Here is a 7663-nt window from a genome sequence, read left to right as displayed (position 1 = left end):
GGGGGAGCCGTTCACGCTTGCCGCACTCACGCAGCCTGTTTCGTAATGTTCGTTTATACTCGCGCGCGGCTCCGCACTGCAAGTCTCCACGAGCGCATCTGGCAGTGCGCATCTGGCAGTATGGATGAGGCTTGACGCATGCGTGCAACCTGTGTCGACTCGCGCCTGGCTCCACGTTTAAACTAATTTAAATTCAGTCTAACTGCTTGCTAATTTCACTTGGATGAAATGAAACATTCAGCACATTTTCCACTTGTTCTTAAAATCCCAAATACTTAAAATGAATAAATCAGCCTATGTAACATATGTAATACTTTATTAATTGACTTTTGCACAGCCCTACCCCCTGACTGTCTGATAAACTAGATTAAAGTTCTGAATCTCTGCCCAGATAGAGGAAAGTTTTAATCTAGATGCAAGCAGACCGAGGAATACTAGACCACCGCAGTCCAAACGGTGTCAGCACATTCTTTCAGGGTTGAAAACACACAAGATGGCTTAACGACACAATACTGATTTCTTTTAGACTTTCTATACATTTTGTATAGAGTTGTATACTCTACATATAACAACATAGAATGCTGAACATAATCAGAAATGAGCTCCAGGTGGTTACTGGATGTTTCCGAGGTCGAACCTGTTGGAATAATCCTATCAGAGTAATTTACCACCCAAACCTGCTTCTCTTTCATCTGCTGACCTACCTGATACAGAGTTTGTCACTGTATAGCAAAAACCATCAACAACACACCAGGGCTTCTAGTAAGTTAGGTAATGAATACCAGCTACGGGGCTGTGGGGGGTTGGAACTCATGTCTCATGTCCGTTTTTCATTGCTATTTTATCATCCACCAGGTGAAAACTACTTTTTAGTAAAAGCACAGTTCTGCTAAATCAGCCATGTGATTTGAGGTACAAGTTATTAAGAGCAATAAATAATTAGCAATGAACCCATCTCACAGACCGTGATGATGCATTTCATCAGTAATCTAGATTTATTTTTCTTTTTTTTTATTTTATGTACATTTATAGCTATACTATACTATAGCTATACTATACTTTGTGTTAAGCAATATTACGTATGGAGGACTCTTATTTTGGCTAAAAGCAATGGTTTGAAGTCGACAACAATGATAACAAAAGATGTTAGTTGATGGACTGAAGTCATGTGAATTTTTGTGATGTTTTTATCAGCTGTTTGGACTCTCATTCTGACGGCACCCATTCACTGCAGAGGATCTATTGATGACCAAGTGATGTAATGCTACATTTCTCCAAATATGGTTTATTTTTCTTTTTTTTATTTTATGTACATTTATAGCTATACTATACTATAGCTATACTATACTTTGTGTTAAGCAATATTACGTATGGAGGACTCTTATTTTGGCTAAAAGCAATGGTTTGAAGTCGACAACAATGATAACAAAAGATGTTAGTTGATGGACTGAAGTCATGTGAATTTTTGTGATGTTTTTATCAGCTGTTTGGACTCTCATTCTGACGGCACCCATTCACTGCAGAGGATCTATTGATGAGCAAGTGATGTAATGCTACATTTCTCCAAATATGGAAAAACAAATAAACAAGAAGAAACAAACCCCTCTACATCTTGGATGGCCTGAGGGTGAGGAAATGTTTATCAAATTTTCAATTTTGAGTGATATATTTTGCTATTGGTGTCAATGGGAACTCAAAAATAATATTTTGTAGCTTCTTTTCACCAATATAAAAGTTTACCCAACTATGATGAGCTTATGCTTAACAAATCACCAATAATAATTTATTTATTTATTCACTTTTTAACGTCATGCCAGCATCAAGGCTATTTTCATGGTGATCCCTGAATAAATTATACAAGGTATACAATTAACAAAAGGTTACCAGTAATAATACCAACCACAATAAAAAGACGTCTGCCAAGTAGGCCTGTCATGATAACAGCTTTTTGTTGTGCAATATATTGCCCCAGAAATAATTGTGATAAGTGATATTATTGTCATTTTAAAGACCATTTTATGCTACTGAATATATAATCATAATGTAACAGCATAATAATGCAAGAAGGCCTACATACTTCCAAATGACAACAAACTTTTAATTTTTAAGAATTAAGAATCAAAATATTTGATACCTTAAAAAAACCTTAATAAATAGTAAATAATAACCTTAATAATAGTAAATGTTCCTGTGGCTCAGTGGTAGAGCAATGCGTTAGCAGTAGGGATGGGCGGATCGATCCTTAAGTATCGATACTGATGTTGTATCGAAAGGATCGATCCTCACATAAAAATATCGATTCTAAAGTGCATTTTTTAAACCATTAATTGTATTTATTTATCAAGAAATTCAGTGCATAAAATAAGCTACTAAGTGGAAAAATAGACTATATTAGCGAATAATTGTGCTGGATAGAACCATTTCTCCTGCTCATCGGAACCTCTATGATCGGAACACGCAAATACTGAAAGACAGACCCAATCAATCACAGACAGCGTGGCTCACAGTGCTTGTTCAAATAGGGCTGCGTTTCCCAAAAGCATCAGAAGCATAAGTAGATCTTAAGAAGCCATTGCCACATTATTACATTGCATAACGTTGTTACTATATATAAAATTAATTCCGAAAAATGCATGGCGGTTTCCACACAAATATAAAGCAGCAATAATAATAAATGCTTCTTGAGCAGCAAATAGAATTATTTCTGAAGGATCATGTGACACTGAAGACTGGAGTAATGATGCTGAAATTACAGCTTTGATCAGATGAATTTTAAATTACATTTTAAAATATATAAAAATAAAAAAATAGTTATTTTTGATTGTTAGATTTCACAATATTGCTGCTTTTACGGTTTGTTTGTTTTTATTCAAATAAAACAGCCTGGCAGCCTTTTACAAAAAAATAACCATGATTTTATTACAGTAACCACAGTTTACCACAGTATTTGTACTAAAACTGCAGTAAGCAGTTTACCATGGTAATAATAATAATACATTTTAGTACTTATGTAACAAAATGTTTATTTTTCATGAGGTACCCTCAAAGGTGCACCTTTGAAACTTATCTACCCTAAAAGCATACATACTTGTATGGTACTAATATGCTCCCTTTTAGAGGTATAGTTGCACCTTTGAGGTTACTGCCCCAGTAAAGCGCTAAAATACAATTATAGGATATTTTAAACAAATTAAACAAACAAAAAAGGCCTATGAAATGTAAAAAAAAAGCACAAAAAAACGTGGCTTTAAAATCTAATATTAAGTGAGTATAATTACTGAATATATTCTTTTTATAATTTAAAAGATCAATTTAGTTTATAGGTATTGGTATCGATGATACTGGACTTGAAAATATCGGTATCGGATCGAACATAAAATAAGAGGTATCGCCCATCCCTAGTTAGCAGCGCAAAAGGTCGTGGGTTCGATTCCCAAGGAACACACATACTGGTGAAAAATGTCAAGCCTGAATGCACTGTAAGACGCTTTGGATAAAAGCGTCTGCTAAATGCATAAATTATTATTAAATAAACATTTTCTAACAAAAAGTGCAAAGTAACAAGTAGAAAAAAAGAAAAATGCACAAAGAACTTGTATGGAGATTTTTCCATCTACAGATTTTTCCCTGACCTTCTTTTCTCTGTAAATGAAGGCTGCACACTATTGCTGAAAAACACAATCACTACTTAGCAGTCAGATGTCCGTACGCACAAAGGCACAGATCTCTATACAAGACCATATCTGCAGATGAAACTTTTTTTGTAGAAGCATGTTTTAAATTTGAACTAGCACCTCTACACCATGTTATGTACGAGAAGCTGCAAAAGACACAGGCACAAGTAGAATGCACAAAACAAAGTGACGTTAATTTAAGTAAATATAATGGGCGATATATTGTGTCACCACAAATCATTGAGGTCATGTACATATATTGTGCGATAAGTCGATATATTGATTATTGCGACAGGTCTACTGCCAAGCAATATCTTTTCTTAACATACCTGTAGCCTCTTTACAGTAGAAAACACAGCAGCTTTGCTACATTAAAATAGAAATCAAATCTATTTTACGGCAGCTCTGAATGAGTCTTATCACATTGAAAACAGGAACCTACTGGTTTAATGAACAACCATTTTGATACAGTACTGGGATCGGTGCTGTAATGGAGACTGGCCTGCAGGACCCTAGCGTGATTAGATTTCATCTATGTCTGTTCTCATGTAATTTGCCTTAACTTAGTGCTGGGCAGTATACCGGTTCATACCGAATACCAGTGTTTATTTTTGTTATGATATGAATTTTTAAAATACCACAATAGCGGTGTATGTCGATTAAACAATGTTCGGAATGCGACACTGTTGCACTGTGGTGAGGGAACAGCTGTATGTGTTACTAAGTGTGAAAGTTCCGAAACTGAAGCTGTAGAACTAATAGAACGTGATGACAGAAGAACTCATCCACAATATCCACATTGACCGCCACAAATATCCACCGCCCCGTGCTATCAGCTCCTGCATCTCACACACACACACGAGCGCGACTTTAGCACTAGATTTAGCAACTTTCAGACCCTTTTAGCGGCTTTTTTCCATAGAATATTCATACTGACAAACCTAGCGACTTTTTTGGATAAACCTTAGCTATGGTTCAGTTGGAAGATTTCGCCAGTGCTATCCCGCGAACGCGAGGTCTGACTTTCCCGGAGAAGTGTCACCTCTCTCGGCATCTGTTCTGTGCAGTGAGCGGCAGAGAAGCAGCGCATTCAGTTGGTCGCACCGTAGCCGACTCGTCAATAAATGAGTACAAAACAGCGTTTCCTAGCACCTGTCGCATTATGATCACTAACCAACTCTTGTTTTTAAAAGTATTTGGCACATCCCCATTTATGAATGCTAGAGAAATCAAGCAGGGATGCTGGAACACAAACACAGTGATGCTAAATGGCATGTATGGGAAACTACCATCAGAAACAATGGATAATTTTGTTTTGCCAGATGGGATTTTGGTTTTATCACCATTCCAAAGATTCCTGCCTCCCCCCGACGGCCACCTCAGAGGAGAGCTGAACCTGATATCACATGATTCACAAAGCCTGCATTCAGTAGCAGCCATTACTCTCAGACCAAAAATGACATGATCTAATCTACAGACGGACGAGGACCAAATATGTAGACGCATTTTAACTCCTCAATGTGTCAAATGAGGTTTCAAAGAACACAATGGACATTTAACCCTGACTCACCTAAAATTGTACTTGTGGCCAGCGTTGGGGAATCTTGCAATGATTTTACACGAGGGTGACGCTCCAAACACCTGCAAGGCAAAGCAAAACAAATAACTTTAAGAATCGCCACTGATGTTAGTATTTGATTTGCAAAGATGTTTGTTTGTTTGTTTGTATGAACAAAACCAGTTGTGTGCAGCCAAACCAAGCCACTGGCAAACTCAAAGCAACATGTGTGTTGAACACACCAAGTGATGATGCAGTCAAAAACACAATCATAAACATTCATTAGGAAACATGCCGCCATTTTCCATATGTCGGATCAGAACTGTGTGGATCTCAATCACTAGTGCACAGATAGCGATCAAAATCTATATTGGATCTCACTAGGATGTAACACAAGGGCATCTGCAAATTTAAGACCTGCACAAATAAAATGAATACTGTATGTCCGTAATGAATTTGACTTATGTACCAATTTGTCAAAATAGCCTATACAAATTAGAGGTCGACTGATTTTGTTTCTTCATTAGAACAGATTTGGAGAAATTAAGCATGTGCCGTCAGAATGACAGTCCAAACAGCTGATAAAAACATCACGATAATCCACAAGTAATCCACACAGTTACCATCTTGTAAAGCGAAAAATCTGTGTTTGTAAGAACCATTCCTTCACTAAGACAATTTTAACATAAAACCATCGCTTCTGGTCCACAATACATTTTAACGCTTACTTCAGTGAAAAGCGTTGTCCTCTCACATCTAAATCCACTGACATATTTGTTTAGAAGCGTCTTGGACTGCTTTCGCTTATAAACAGTGCTTGATGCGTGTATATTTCTTCCCTGATTCAGATGAGAGGACTTGTTTGCCTTGAGGCAACGGTTTAAATTTAAAAACATCTTTGTTACTTACACACATGCAACTTTTCGCTTCTCAAAACTTTAATTGATGGCCTTGAGTCATGTTGATTACTAGTGGATTATTGTGATATTTGTAATATTTTGGTGAGCAAAGTGATGTAATGCTAAATTTATTTTTAAAGACATAAGCTCATCTAGATCTTGGATGGCCCGAGGATGAGTAAATTTAAAGCTAATTTTAACCCCTTAACTGTCACGCTAGTTTTCTTCAATATATTGCAATTAAATCCTAATCTAATCATGACAAACCATATATTGTTGGAAAGTTGTAAGACTTCTAAATAGATATTTTACCACTGTTTGTTGTTAAAAATTCAGTAGCAGCCATTACTCTCAGACCAAAAATGACATGATCTAATCTACAGACGGACGAGGACCAAATATGTAGACGCATTTTAACTCCTCAATGTGTCAAATGAGGTTTCAAAGAACACAATGGACATTTAACCCTGACTCACCTAAAATTGTACTTGTGGCCAGCGTTGGGGAATCTTGCAATGATTTTACACGAGGGTGACGCTCCAAACACCTGCAAGGCAAAGCAAAACAAATAACTTTAAGAATCGCCACTGATGTTAGTATTTGATTTGCAAAGATGTTTGTATGAACAAAACCAGTTGTGTGCAGCCAAACCAAGCCACTGGCAAACTCAAAGCAACATGTGTGTTGAACACACCAAGTGATGATGCAGTCAAAAACACAATCATAAACATTCATTAGGAAACATGCCGCCATTTTCCATATGTCGGATCAGAACTGTGTGGATCTCAATCACTAGTGCACAGATAGCGATCAAAATCTATATTGGATCTCACTAGGATGTAACACAAGGGCATCTGCAAATTTAAGACCTGCACAAATAAAATGAATACTGTATGTCCGTAATGAATTTGACTTATGTACCAATTTGTCAAAATAGCCTATACAAATTAGAGGTCGACTGATTTTGTTTCTTCATTAGAACAGATTTGGAGAAATTAAGCATGTGCCGTCAGAATGACAGTCCAAACAGCTGATAAAAACATAACGATAATCCACAAGTAATCCACACAGTTACCATCTTGTAAAGCGAAAAATCTGTGTTTGTAAGAACCATTCCTTCACTAAGACAATTTTAACATAAAACCATCGCTTCTGGTCCACAATACATTTTAACGCTTACTTCAGTGAAAAGCGTTGTCCTCTCACATCTAAATCCACTGACATATTTGTTTAGAAGCGTCTTGGACTGCTTTCGCTTATAAACAGTGCTTGATGCATGTATATTTCTTCCCTGATTCAGATGAGAGGACTTGTTTGCCTTGAGGCAACGGTTTAAATTTAAAAACATCTTTGTTACTTACACACATGCAACTTTTCGCTTCTCAAAACTTTAATTGATGGCCTTGAGTCATGTTGATTACTAGTGGATTATTGTGATATTTGTAATATTTTGGTGAGCAAAGTGATGTAATGCTAAATTTATTTTTAAAGACATAAGCTCATCTAGATCTTGGATGGCCCGAGGATGAGTA

The sequence above is a fragment of the Sinocyclocheilus grahami genome, unplaced genomic scaffold, assembly GCF_001515645.1.
Source record: "Sinocyclocheilus grahami isolate Dianchi unplaced genomic scaffold, SAMN03320097.WGS_v1.1 scaffold116.1, whole genome shotgun sequence".
NCBI lineage: Eukaryota > Metazoa > Chordata > Actinopteri > Cypriniformes > Cyprinidae > Sinocyclocheilus > Sinocyclocheilus grahami.
Note: the sequence above shows the minus strand (reverse complement) of the source record.